Genomic DNA, 15,531 nt, shown 5'->3' with positions numbered 1-15,531 from the left:
TGTGTTGCGAGGCATGTCAGATTTTGCAGTGGCCTATATCGATGACGTGGCCATTTTTAGCAAGTCGGTGCCTGAGCATGTCCAACACCTGACAACAGTATTGGAGGCCTTAAGAAAAGCAGGCCTCACAATAAAACCTAAGAAATGCCAGTTTGGACTAAAGGAAGTAATCTATTTAGGACATAAGGTGGGGAGTGGGAAAATCACCCCCTTATGGAGCAAGGTGGAGGCAATACAAGCGTGGCCGATCCCCTTAACCAAAAAACAAGTAAGGGCATTTCTGGGTGTGGCTGGATTTTATAGGAAGTTCGTGAGAAATTTTGGGGAAATAGCAACCCCCTTGCATGAATTAACAAAGAAGAAGTGTTCTGAGCATGTGATATGGACGGATGAATGTCAGAAGGCTTTTGATCTACTGAAGCAAGCCTTGTGCCAAGGATCCATATTAATAGCACCAGACTATGAGAAACCATTCATCGTGGCTACAGATGCATCGGACCTCGCGCTGGGAGTCGTCTTGCTACAGGAGAGAGAAGGCACCAGACATCCAGTGGCGTACCTGAGTCGCAAGCTGACGCCGAGGGAGAAAAACTATTCGTCGGTCCAGAAGGAGTGCCTAGCGGTCGTGTGGGGACTGAACAAGTTGCGCCCATACGTGTGGGGACGAAGATTCACAATGACTACGGATCATCGGGCCTTGTTATGGTTGCAGACTATGAAAAACCATAACACTATGCTGCAGAGGTGGTCCTGGGCCCTACAGGACTATCAAGTGGACTTCCAGTTCATCAAAGGCAAGGACAATGTACTGGCCGATGGACTTTCCAGGCAAGTGGCTGGGACTGCAGTGACGTGACCAGACAGAGGAACAAAGAAAGACATTTTCCCCATAGAGACTTTTATTTGTTAACGCGACGTATAAATCCTGGAACAGGAATAATACTCTGCTGTTGTTTAAGGGGGGGGGGAAATGTGATGTTCCTATATTAATGTATATATGGTAAGTGTTGGTTGTATTAGAAGATACATGGTAAGTGGAGTGAAAGAGGAGGGGGAGTGAATGGGCAGTAGAATGCGAGATGATTGGCTGAGTGTTTAAAATGGCTGAATGTATAAAAGGAAGAGTGAGAGTGGAATCAGGGGGGGAGAAGAGAACTGAGTGGGTTGCTTGGTGGGGTTTAGAGAGTTGTTTACCAGGAGGAAGGTGGAGTTCGGATTAGTATTGAGTAAAACCATATGCTTATGTGCCTTAAGAAGAAATCTTGTTAATCTTGTTAGCTTTGTTATCTGTAATAAATACTTAATTTGGTTTACCAAAGGCCTGATCCTTGGCTGGGGTTTCACAGACCAGAAGGGAGGGTAAGGTAATGACCAAGGCTGAAGGGGAACTGTAACAAATGGTGGCAGCGGTGAAGAGAATAACAATACCAGTATTTAGAGTCTCTGGGAATACTAGTATTGGGACGTTACTGGTGGTTGCCTAGCAGGGGGATCTGTTGAGATCTGTGCTAGAGCGGGGAGAGAAACCATAAGAGAGAGCGGCCCGGACTGGTGGAGTCCCTGGTGGTGCCTAGTGACAGGCAGTAACCACGAGCAGGTAGGAACCTGACAGGGAGAGCCAGGGAAGGGCTGTCACAGAAACCATACCGGGTTTCAGCCTGAAGCTAAAGCTCAAGAAACAATAAACTTGAATGGGCGGGTCTCTTCCCCCTCGCCCAATGCTAGTTTTGCCCACTGGAGCACCAGTAGTTCATAGGTTTAGAGTCACAATCCCAGTAGTAGTCGGTCAAAAGAGACCTCCGCTGGGCTATTGTAGACGTGACGGATCTGTTTATAGACGTGACCGATATAGTTGGCATCCAGTTACCAGTACTCAAATTACAGTTAAGATAACTACTTGAGAGATTGGCTTACAGGGAAATTATTAAAAGGTAGATGGGTGGAGCGCTGGTTCCCACCCCAGCCTTCCAAGTAACGCCTATTCAGCTACCTTTTGATCCAAGACCACATACAAAAGTCTTGGTTTGTGCAAGTATTTTGATACGAGGTAGACGGTGTCTCCTTCCCACAGTTGAAACGTGGGTTACCCCTCGGGAATCGACACCTGTGCTACTGAGACGGATTCGTTGGTATTAAAGTAGCGAATGGGAGGCTCTGCACGACCTTTACCTTTGAAGACAGCTGTACAAGAGTTTCCAGGAGATAGCCGACCAGCGGTAGATGTGATAGTATTGTACGCTCGACCTAGGTTAAATCAGAAGGGCTACGTACGAACAAGATACCGTTGGAAAGTACTGACTTGGGGCTTGTTAACATTTTGGAGATCAGGATTAGAAGATATTAACATAGAATAGATTATAATTAGCAATACCTTATGTCAAAATGGGTCGAACCCACCCAAGTACTAACTCCTTTGGCTTTAAGCCTATGTTTGGTACTATCTTGTGTTTTGCTTATATATTTATGGTATATGTCTGCTTCCCAGCTTCTTTTCCCGCGCAAGAAATGAGAGTATGCAGACGTCAAAGGCGCTCATTCCAGGAGAAAGGGGAAAATGTGTTTGTTAAACTTGCCCAGGAAGTAGCAGAAGGATTTAACCTTAGCAATTGTTGGGTCTGTGGCAATCCAAGAGGGTTTCCACAGTGGCCATGGATGGCAATACCTCTCAACCCCAAGTGGTTATTAAGTAACCTTAGCGAGGTACACAATGGAACAGGAGTTTGGGGAACGAGTCACTGGTGGTATTTAAATTGGATTCCTACCGGCCAGTATTGTATTTCACAGAATTCTACCAAGGCAATGCATTGGCTCGGAAATAGTAAGTGTAATTGGACTCTCCAATATGCTACTCGATATTATCCAGGACCTGGAGAGACCATCACTCCTTGTGCCCTGTGGAGTAATGGGACACATGTGGCATTAAAGAATGGTACTTGGGCACCATGTATTCGGATGAAAAAGAATGGGACAAATGATTCATATTCATGTCGTACCCATTGGAATAATTTAACTCAAGAGGGACAGTTATGTGCCTGGTTCAAAAGTAGCAAGAATCAGTCCCTCAATAGAAAAGAATGGGTTTGGCACCATTTGAATGGGACAGTAGTGAGTGGATTTCAAAACTATTGGGCAGTCACTAACCATACAAAACCAGGGTGTGTCTGCAAATGGAAAAATGAAACAGGGTTATGGAGATGTACGGTAACCCAGGGAGGTGCTAGTTTAAGCCCTCTTGGAAATGAATCATACTACATCCCATATCAAATTAATAAATCTATGTTTAACAGAGAGGCACTTCCAGCATCAAAAGGCCATTATTGGATTTGTGGATCCATAGCCTACTCAATTTTACCAATAAATTGGACAGGCACATGTTATATTGGGATTATACAACCCCAATATGCAATAAAAGGTGGAGGTTTGAATCCCTTAATCCCAGTGTTTGATGAAGAACAGTCTGAAAGAAAGAAAAGGGCACTCGATCTTTCCCTGACGAAGGGCCAAGGTAATGGTTGGGGGGATACTTGGCCTCCAGAACGTATCATTGCAACTTATGATCCTGCCTCATGGGCACATGATGGTTCAGCAGGGTACCGAGGTCCCATATACATTTTAAATAGACTTATTCGACTACAAGCAGTAGTGGAAATTATTACTAATCAAACAGCAAAGGCTCTGATGCTACTTGCGGAACAATCAACACAAATGAGGGAGGCAATACTCCAAAACAGGCTGGCCTTGGATTATTTGTTAGCCAAAGAAGGAGGAGTCTGCGGACTCCTCAACTTAACAGAATGTTGTTTGAAAATTGATGATAATGGTGAGGTAGTAAAAGACATTGCTAACAAAATCAAAAAGCTTGCCCACGTCCCAGTGCAAACTTGGAAAGGAATAAATCTTGGAAACTGGGGAAGTTGGTTCAATTGGTTTGGAGGAATGAAAACAATGATTGTATTGGTTGTTTTGATTTTATTGGGATGTATGCTTTTACCTTGCTTATTACCTATAATCATGAATGGTGTTCGCAGTATAGCAGATAATGCAGCAGCAAAAAGTAGTATGCAAATGTATGGCAAAATTATGTATCAACAAGTTATTCAGAATGAAGAAGCTATATGATATAAATATCAAAAAGCTTCTAAGGGGGGAATTGTGACACTGAATTTTGGTTATTTTAGTTAAACATAAAGATTGCTCATTTTGGGAAGTGTAGCCCAGTTAATTTACACAGTCAATTTACTTGTGTGTGTGTTAAAAAGAAATGCTAATCTGCTGACTGGCCTTGTTTGTTTAAAGCTGTGTTTGCAAAATGAGAAATTAGATTTAGTTGCAATATGCAACTGTGTTTGTAGGAAAAGGTATCAGATATGAGTGAAACATCCAATTTGAAATGAGAAAAACAAGTGTGAATAACAACTTCCAAATATGGAGTTAGGAAGAAGATGGGCATGGATTAAAGTGATGTAAGGAAAATGAAAGTGATGTAGTTATGATGCTAATGATGCTAATGTAATTAACATATCAAAGTTAATAAGAAGGCTGACTGTGCTCAGCTTAAATCAGAACTGGCTTGGCTGTTTCTCCACGTGCACGTGTTAGTAATAAATATACTCCTTCTCCATCATTGTTTCGTCGTTTTCTGAACTCTATTGGGTGAGTATTGGGAGCGAACTCAAGCCACCAGGATCCCTAAAAGGAACTGGGGCATTTTGTTTGTAACATTTCCTTCCACCACCCCTTTTCCTGGCCTACCAGCTGCCACAACAGAGGGCCACGGGAGGGTGCTGAATGGCATAATTCCCCCCCCCCGGCCGATCCTCCAACATGCCCCGGAATGCCCTTTTGCAGGCCTTCTGCCAGCTCCCCTTCTACCGGTCTGGGCTTCCCCAGCTGAGCCAGGATGAGGGGGTTATGCCGGCATAGCCTAGCTGAGCTGGAACCCAGCCAGCTCAGCCAGAGGTACGCCATATCCAACTCACCTCAGCCCAACGTAAATAGCAGTTGGATTGCACCCTAACTAGTTATTTTTTTCAGCAGTCAAGTTTTAGCTTTACCTAGTTAAAAAAAGAGAGCCTCTTTTTTAAGTTAAAGTATAATTTAACAATATTTTTCAAAATATTGAAATCTGGCTTTCCCAGATTTTTCCCTGATAGAGTCACTCTCTAGGGGTGCTTCCAGACAACCTGTTTATTGAGCATTTATCCTGATATGTTTTCAGGGAGATTAGACAATCCTGGCTATTTAATAAGCATTAATTCAGATTTGTTTGTGGGGAGGTTAGAAGACGTTGCATCAAGGCATGTGTTATCCCACTCTTTCCAGTGCATTTCCTCCTCATGTTCCTCACAGCAAAAAGTCTGATCTTTTGTGAAAGTGGCTTTGTCACACAAGACTTCCCAATCAACTATAATTGCACAACCTGAATTTGCTGGTGTGTGATTGAATCCCACCTGAAAATAGCAACAATCTGGAATAGGCAGAGCTTGGAAAAGTTACTTTTTTGAACTACAACTCCCATCAGCCCAATCCAGTGGCCATGCTGGCTGGGGCTGATGGGAGTTGTAGTTCAAAAAAAGTAACTTTTCCAAGCTCTGGGAATAGGGTTGCCAGGTTTCTGGCCTGAGACTGATCCTGTATGTTTAGGAGAAGAGAAAGTCTGCCAAGTGCAGGTGTTTTTACAACACTGTAATGAGAAAAAGCACAAGGTGGAATTCTCCCTTCCCCCTACACACCTTTTAAAGATACAGAAGACCTCTTCTCCTAAAGATACAGGATCAGTCTCAGGTCATGAACCTGGCAACCCTAATCTGGAAGCATCCTAGGACCTCACAGCAGTATTTCTTTATTGCAACTACAGAAATTCCTGTTTGAGAGACTGATATTTGGCTTCTTAAAGAACTACATCCCAAAGCTCCTTATCTCATGCTGGCATTTTCTGTGCACTTGCAGAAGTCAACAGGGCAGACTCTTGGTTGCAGGACAGGAAACAAGCACGAGTTAGACATAGACAAGAATAGTGACGGGTACAGAATGAGCATGCTCATCACCACTGTCCCCACCATGTCTTTAGCAACAGTCTTTATCAAAACTCCTGAAGAGGGCCCTGCTGTTTATTCTAAATGAGAGAGCCATCTGAACCCATTAAGTCACTTGCCCTACCTTCAGATTATGTCCTGAGGCTAGTATCTGAGTTTTTTCTATAAGAATACAGTGGAGGCAGCTGCTGGGGTTAACCTGGTCATGGTGACAGCTATGCCCTTTAGATTCTACACTGTGTCTCTGCCAGTCAGACCAAGAAAGTCTAGGGTTTCTAACTTAAGAACTGCTTCTTGCTATGTACTGCTAGTAACTACAAAAATAATAAATTTAATAAAATTTTAATATATTTAATACATTTTGAACTATGCTTAAGGCCCTCTTTGTAATTTGTGTGCATACACAATTGTCTTTTTAAAAAACAAAATCAAAATAACATTGATCTGTAATTATATTAACTTGACTTTCCCCAAAAGGCATGTACGTGTGTAGCAGTGATACACCCACTGATGATGATGATGATTTTTACAAACAAGCATTTTGGAAACAAAAAGTAGAAGACTAGTGACTGATACTTAATAGGTGATTGTATTTGTTAATGCCATTAGGCAAAATCATGGAAACATGCTCATTCTGGCGCATTTGCTTAGTTTATATATAACAATGAAAAACTAGCTTTGGGCCATAATCATGTGCTCTTGGACTGTTATTTGGAGCACCGTTTCATTCTGGAAAGGTCATAATTTCCATCTTGGGACACATGGAACAGGATACTGGTGTTTTCTCGATGCTAATCTCAGCGGAAAGTAGATTCCGTGTTGCTTGCTGCAAATCTCTGTGGAGTTCCATCTTCATTTCTTAATACTGTTATGTGCTCATTGCTTCCACTGATGCATAAGAAATAACTCTTCAATTTCACCTGACGCCAAGAGAACGGCAGAAGAAATGCTGTTGGCAACATTAAAGCACCTTGTGTATAGGGGGGTATGCAAAACAAGAGCATTGAAAAATATGAAGCCAAATATAGAGAGGGAAATACACATCAGAGAACCAAGGGCTGGTTTATGCCACCCCTATCTCTGACTACAGAAAAGACACCCTGCATTTTACTGACTCTCCATTTTCTTCCAGAAAAGTCATAAGGTGGAATTCAATGGGCTTCCAACAGGGCGCCGCCTTCTTCTCCTCACCCCTGCAGCATCACATGCACACCCAAAAACCCATCTGGAGGGTCCCCCTAAGGTGCAGGAGGGGTCGCAGGGAGGGGGAAGGAGAGGAAGGTGAAGTCTCGTTCCACTCAGGCATGTACAGTGATGGATGCAATCTATAGCAAGGAATAACTGTTAATGTCAAGATGAAGAGCTGAGGATGAGTCTAGAAACTGGACAAGCTAGAGGCTGAAGTGCGTTAAGTTGCAGCTCTGCTGACCAGACATCAACAAAGTCAGAAGGCCAGGCTCTAGCAGTTACACCAGGGTTCTGAAGAGGGTTTTACAATGTGCACCCCAGGGCAAACAAGGGGATCATCCACACTACAATTTACTGTGTGTTTGGTGCTACTCGCATCCCCTTTTAATTTGCATGGTTCACATGACGTCGCAGGCAAGCAGAAGCTGTCACACAGTTTCCCCCTTTAAATCTGTATTAACACAATCTGCTGATAATGCAAAAAGGGAAGGAAAACCCATCTCAGCTGCGCTGTGCTCCTCCTTGTAGGAGCTTTGCTTCAATTTTTTTTAGTGGGCGGGTGAATTGTCACTTTCAGCTGTTCCCCTTTTTCTACCCACTGTAACTCTCCCTTGAATTCCATTTTGTTTCCGGCAGCTTAACCAGCGACTTCCAACTGACTGCTCTGTCCTCCCCCATAGGACTTTGCTGCAGCCCTCCTTTCTTTCCCCCCTTTCTCCCCCAGTAAATTTCCTTCCTTCACTCCTTGCAACCACCAATGGGCTCCATTTCCACAGTATCTCATCAGAATTGCCATCGTATTTCATCCTGCTGGGGGGTGCATGACCCCACTTTTCCAGGTGCAGAATCCCCCGTTCTCCCCAGCCTTTCCCCAGGATGCTTTCATTGCACCTGCTGCCCACAAAAGCTGCCGCAGCTACTGCCTACTTTGCCTTTCACTCACTCCCCATCCCCAGGTCCATCTTTCACTCAGGTTTGGTCAATGGAGAAGGGGAAGGGGGTGTCTAGTCAGTTTCATTGTTTCTTCTCAATTGCATGCCAATGTGCTTTCCCAGCTTCAGTCTTGAAGCCCAAACAGTCATGGGGACTGCAACTGAGGGAACTGTTGCCTTCTATCACCACTCCATGGGGAGTAAACATGTAAAATTGGGGGTGGGGCCACAAGGAAACAGCGACACTAATCCTTCCCAGAGGAATGTGTACTTGTGTGAATGGAAAACAGTGGATTGGAAGCTACCATTGAGCAAGAAGTGTGGACCTTGAAAATCTATTACGATGGTAAAAGCAGCATCTTTAGTACAAAGTTAGGTCCAAGATGTGACTTTAAACACATGTTTAGAAAGCATGCCTTATACTGGCTATGTGTGTCTGGTCTCAGAAAAAGCAGTTGAGGGCTCTGTCATCTAAACTGGGACCATGGTAGGGATTAACCCTTTCCCCTGCAATATTTTCATCCTTGACACCACAAACTGATATTTACCAAGGACAGGGGAGAAGATTAAATTTCCATGGTCCAGACCAGTCGGGGGCAGGCGCAGGATCCTGCAGCTGCTTTTTCTACACACATGGCCAGTCTAAACATGTCTTTTAACTGGGAGGGGAGATCTCAGAAATTACAGGCTAGTTAGTTTAATGTTTATCCCAGGAAAGCTGGCAGAAAGGATTGTTAAAGATAAAATAACCAAGTGTATAGAAGAGCGAGCCTTGCTGAAGCAGAGCCAGCATGGCTTCTGCAAGGGTAAGTCCTGTCTCACTAGCCTATAAGAGTTATTTGAGAGTGTCAACAAGCATATAGATAGAGGTGATCCAGTGGACATAGTGTACTTGGACTTTCAAAAAGCTTTTGACAAGGTACCTCACCAAAGACTCCTAAGTAAGCTTACTAAGGAATAAGAGGAGAGGTCCTCTTGTGGATCAGGAATTGGTTAAAGAGCAGGAAGCAGAGAGTAGGAATAAATTGACAGTTCTGGGATGTAGAAAGTGGTGGGATGTAGAAAGTGGAGTCCTCTAAGGATTGGTATTGATACTAAATTATTCAGGGTCGTTAAAACAAAAAGAGATTGTGAAGAGCTCCAAAAGGGTAGCAGGAAGGCAAGGAGGGAAGCATGCAGAAGCACTTGAACCAAAATGAGAGGACCCTCAAGGTGCCACACCAGCAAATGGCAGGATGTTAAGAATAGGAAAAATTATTTATTGGGCTTCAATAAATAATTTTTCCTACTCTTAACCTCCTGCTGTTTGCTGGTGTGGCACCTTGAAGGTCCTCTCGTGTTGGTTGAAGAGGTCCAAAAGGACCTCTCCAAATTGAGTGAATGGGTAGTGAAATGGCAATTGCAATTCAGTGTAAACGAGTATAAAATTATGTATATTGCAGCAAAACATCTTCATTTCACATATACACTCATGGGGCTCTGAACTGGTGGCGACTGAACAGGAATGAGACCTTGGGGTCATCATAGTGGATAGCTCAATGAAGATGTCTACCCAGTGTGTGGCAGCTGTGAAAAAGGCAAATTCCATACTAGGGATCATTAATCATAATGCCATAAAAAAAAAATCTGTGGTGCAGCCGCATTTGGAATACTGTGTACAGTTCTGGTTGCCTCACCTCACAAAGGATATTGTAGAGTTGGGAAGAGTTCAGAAAAGGGCAACCGGAATGATCAAGGAGATGGATCGACTCCCCTAAGAGGAAAGGTTGCAGCATTTGGGGCTTTTAAGTTTAGAGACAAGGTGAGTAAGAGGTAACATGACAGAAGTGTGTAAAATTATGTATGGCATGGAGAAAGTGGATAGAGAAAACTGTTTCTCCCTCTCTCATAACACCAATATTCATGGACATCTCATGAAGCTGAATGTTGCAAGATCCAGGACAGACAAAAGAAAGTATTTCTTCACATCGTTCATAGTTAAACTATGGAATTCACTCCCACAAGAGGCAGTGATGTTCACCAGGTTGGATGTATTTAAAAGAGGATTAGACAAATTCATGGAGGAAAAGGCTATCAGTGGCTACTAGCCCATGATGGCTATGCTCTGCCTCCATAGGTGGAGGCAGTATGCTTCTGAATACCAGTTTCCAGAAACTGCAGGAGGGGAGAGTGCTCTTTGCACTCATGTCCTACTTTTGGACTTCCCATAGTCATCTGGTTGCTGGACTAGATGGGCCATTGGCCTGATCCAGCAGGCTTTTCTTATGTTCTTATATGCTTTAAGTTATGTTTTGTTTAGCCCACAGTTCCAAATAGCTCACTGGGTCAGTTACCACAAGCCATTAACAAACTACAGTTCCCAGGATCTTTTTTGGGGGAGAAATGTGCTTTAAATATACAGTATATGCCCAGCCCTGGACAAAATGATTCATACTGTATAAGATCTGAAACTGGTACACACAGCTTTATTTTGCCTTTTGTACTTCTTATTGGAAATGCCAGCGGTCTGCCAAGACACTGTATTTCTTCACTGTTTTTCCTTCTCTTCTATGTCATGTTCCAGTAAGCACCTCCCCCTTTTGGCCTCATAATGAAGTAAGGTTGCTTTCTCTAAAGCCTCTTCAGCAGCTTCAGTTCTATATTTCTGAGAGATTTCACTGGGGGGGGGGTGTTGGAGAACCACAGGAAAAGAGCCAAATTGATTAGTGAATGATAATAAAGAAACCAGCTATCAGAACTCCACAACAAGTGCCATGCTGCAAATTTATTGTGGCATGTCCCCTCCAAATTCGAGTACTTTGTAGACCTGTTTCTATCTACACCTACATTTTAGGGCTTAAATGTTTCTATCATGCATGTCTTCTGCTTTTATCAGTGAAGAAGCTCTAGCTAAACTAAGGGTTATGTATTGGATAAATATTTCCAAATGTTACCAAATTACACTTTATCTAGATAACTTTCCTGTGAGTTCTAAAGGCACACCTGCCCAAAGCATCAACGGTAGCACTAGTAGCAGCATATCTGTTGAACCAGGGCGAGGTCTCTGAAGAGCACCTGGTCCTCAGGACTTTCCTTTGCCACTGCCACCAGAAGAAGGAGCCACATGATACCATCATTTGATGTTGTCTACAGCAGTATTCATATCTATCATTTTCAGAAATCTGATCATCCTCAAATAGGAATAAGGAATCTGTGGCCCTCCACTATCAACTATCAGCCCCAACCAGCATGGCCATTGGTCAGGGATGATGGAAGTTGTAATCCCAAAAATATCTGGAGGGCTACAGGTTCCCCATCCCTGTTCTATACATTTGATTTTATTATTGTGAACCACTTTGAGAACTATTATGGTTGAAAAGCGGAATACTAATATTGTAGTAAATAAATAAATGAATAAGTACAGAGGAAAGAAAGATCTAATCATTGCCTTGAGGGACTCATATCAAAAGACAACTTTAATTTTGCTTTAATCTTGATGGTGGTAGACTCATAAACAGCTCCAAGAATCACCATTATCCATGCTTATAAATATTCTTGTTAGAGCTGCCCAAACAAGTCATTCTCTTAGTCCATGAGTTGCCAATGCTGATCTCCAGATAGTGTTGAACTACAGTTACCATCAGCCTCAGCCAGCATGGCCATTGCTCAGGGATGATGGGAGTTGCGACCCAACAACATCTTGAGGATACCACATTGCCTACCCTGCCTTAGTCTGTCTACATCACACTCCTAGATTAACAGCAGTATGACACAAGACATTGGGATCACTTGTATCTATGGCATCATCAAAATAATTGCGTGGAAATTTTGGACAATACATGAGCATTTAGACAAGTGCATGGAGGAATTTGGCAGTGGTTTCTGTCTGAAGCAACCCAAAGGAATTAGACTATGATGGAAGAATAAATATTTATGTAGATGCATAGGCTTCCCCATCCTGAAGGCTCAAACTAGGTAACAAAAAATAAAATTGTGACAGCAGAATAATATTTTATCTAATTCAGTGAAATTTGATTGTCATCTTAATGCTAAGCCCCAAAGGCTGGTGCAAACAGGAAGGTCAAATGACACTTCCAAAAGGTTCTCAGGCTTGGTCTTTGGAGAACTTGGGAGAGAGAGAGGTTGCCTCTCTCCATGCCCTTGCTGAATGAACTTCATGCTATCGTTAAGAGACTATTCTCAGTGGATCTCAGCGATCATAGTGGGGATGATGCTTGGAGTGTTCAAAGTCAAACCCAGAGTAGCAAGTAGTGGCTGGTGGGGCAGTATTGCTTACCTGGCTTCCCAATGTGGAGGTCACGGCTGGTAACTGAGAGGGAGAAGCAAGAGGTGGCGGGGAGATCAATGCAGCAGTGAAGCTAATCTGTCACCCCTGCCACTGCGCCTGCACCATGCCGACCTTCCCTCTTCCACCTCCTGTCAGATACCAGCAGTGACCTCTGCATTGGGAAGCCAGGTAAGCAACACTGCCCCACCCCACTCCACTCCCTGCTACTGCCTGTGGCCCTCCCTTGCTGTTGGACTACAACTCCCATCATTCCTGACCATTGGCCATGCTGGCTGGAGCTGATGGGAGTAGGGAGTCCAACACACACACATCAGAAGGGCCACAGGTTAGCTACCTCTAGTTTAAAGCTTTATAATTTATAATTTCCTCCGCCCTTGTCCCTCCGCCCACCCCACATCAGAGCACCTCACTCTGTCGCACTCTCTCGTGAAGTCTTTGCTACATACTCCCCCCACACATTCCCATTATGGAGATAATGTGTTGGAGATGATTGGAGATGGCTCTTTTGGAAGGGTATACAAGGGGCATTGCAAATACAGCGCACAGGTGGTGGCCTTGAAGTTTATCCCCAAAGTGGGTAGGTCACAAAAAGAGCAGAAGAATTTACAGTGAGAGATTGAGATCATGCGGGGACTTCATCATCCCAACATTGTCCAGATGCTTGACAGTTTTGAGACTGATAAATGGTGTGAATGGAAAACAGCGGATTGGAAGCCACAAGATCCTGCTCAACAACAACAACAACAGCCACCGCTACGTCCGCCTCCTCCTTCAGGCAAGGCCCAGGCCCCCGAGCCTGAGCTGCCGCTGCCACCACCCAACATGAACCACCACCAGCAGCAGCACCAGCAGCCGCCGCAGCAGAAGTCCAGGGAGCAACAGCTGAGTGAGCCCAAGGACGTGCAGATGGAAGCAAGCCTACCTGGACACTGAGGGAAGACACAAATATACTAAATAAATAAATAAATAATTTAAAACCTTTATCCCAATTTTAAGACAAACTAAGAATGGAGGGGATGTGGGAGCTTTCACAAAATGGAAGGTAACATACACAGAGTCTACAATGGAATAAACAAAATTTAAAATCATCATATGCCAGTGCCAAGATTTGGAACACTTCTGTGAAATAATACAGACATTTATGATAAAATAAGCAATTGCTTTCCGAGATGAGAGAGACCAAGTTAAAAATCTGAAAACCTTACTTTTCTTTACACTTTGAATTCTCTTCTAGTATTCTATCCAGTTTCTGCTTTAGTTCATTCCTTTCATGCTCCAAATACCTTTTTTCCTCATGGATGACTTCTCCATTGTTATTCTCTCTAGTTTCATCAGACTTTCAAAGTGACTCTTTTCCAATTGTGCTAAGAGCTGTTGCAGCTCAGTTAACTAAAAGAAACAAACTAGAAAAACATGTTTTCCCTTCTTTAAGACAGAAAGTTGTGGTGAGCCTGCTGCGTAAACTGCTCCAATGGCCTCCCAAGCACCCTGGAAGTGCTACCACCCCCCCAACAGCCCCTTCCTGGAGCTGGAGCTGGAGCTGTGGGCAGAAAGTAGCACCCCCAAGATCCCTTTAGGAGATTCCCAACTTAATCCAAATAAGGATCCTGCCCAATGCCTCTCCTGCTGAAATAAAGTTATGACAAATAGAAGTTATTCATGTCATCCCACCACCGCCCAGTATTGCTATCAGGAAGGCAAAACCCCCACTGACCCTGGCCCAGTTGTGGCTGCGGGTAAAAATTCCTTTCTAGACCCTTTAGCCAGCAGCTAATCAATGTCCACAGGAATGTACCTCAAAAAACACTCCTAAGAAAAACAATGCAAAGTTCAGTTAACAATAAAGGGAGGGCGGGTTATGGAGGAAGTCTCTGTCAACACGGCTGGAGCCTCCCAGGCTGGCCCTGCATTCATAGCCCAGGAGCAGGCCACAGGGAAGAAGTCTCCCCTCCAGTCTGCTTGCCAAGCCCACACCCAGTAAGCTAACTGGAGGCCCTCGTTGGCTCCCTGGAGGCAAGCCTGCCTATGCACCAGTGTGGATGAGAGGCACATGCTGTGAGACAACAGATCCCACTACCTCCCATCTGGGGCACAAGTCTGGGGGCCCAAGTGAGTCAGGGACCCAGGACTTCATTGATTGTGCCCATTCACAGTGCCATGTATTTGTGTATGCATGCGCAAGTGAGGGGGATTTATTTATTTAGAATATCACTCGCCTGTCGATCATAACCGGTATCAAGGCAGCATATGCATGTGTATCATCCTGTGTGACACCCACCCACCCTCTCTCATTTCTATTCATTCTCTCCCCCCCCTTTATTTCTCCTGTTCTTTCTAGAACTGCTGCTTCAGTGGCTGGATGGGAAGGAATAAGCTGAAGCTGAACCCTGACAAAACCGAGGTACAGTTCTTGGGAGACAAGAGAAGGTTGGGGGATGTTAACTTGGTGCTTGATGGGGTACAATTGCCCCTGAAAGACCAAGTCCGCAGCCTGAGGGTCATTCTTGACTCCCAGCTGTCCATGGAGGCTCAGGTCTCGGCTGTGAGCCAGGCGGCGTTGTATCAACTCCATCTGATACGAAGGCTGCACCCCTACCTTCCAAACCATCTGCTCCCATTGGTGATACACGCCCTGGTCTCCTCTCGCCTACATAAGAACATAAGAAGAGCCTGCTGGATCATGCCAGTGGCCCATCTAGTCCAGCATCCTGTTCTCACAGTGGCCAACCAGGTGCCTGGGGGAAGCCCGCAAGTAGGACCCAAGTGCAAGAACACTCTCCCCTCCTGAGGCTTCTGGCAACTGGTTTTCAGAAGCATGCTGCCTCTGACTAGGGTGGCAGAGCACAGCCATCATGGCTAGTAGCCATTGATAGCCCTGTCCTCCATGAATTTGTCTAATCTTCTTTTAAAGCCATCCAAGCTGGTGGCCATTACTGCATCTTGTGGGAGCAAATTCCATAGTTTAACTATGCGCTGAGTAAAGAAGTACTTCCTTTTGTCTGTCCTGAATCTTCCAACATTCAGCTTCTTTGAATGTCCACGAGTTCTAGTATTATGAGAGAGGGAGAAGAACTTTTCTCTATCCACT

This window comes from Rhineura floridana, chromosome 2, assembly GCF_030035675.1.
Source record: "Rhineura floridana isolate rRhiFlo1 chromosome 2, rRhiFlo1.hap2, whole genome shotgun sequence".
NCBI classification, from domain to species: Eukaryota; Metazoa; Chordata; class Lepidosauria; order Squamata; family Rhineuridae; genus Rhineura; species Rhineura floridana.
Note: the sequence above shows the minus strand (reverse complement) of the source record.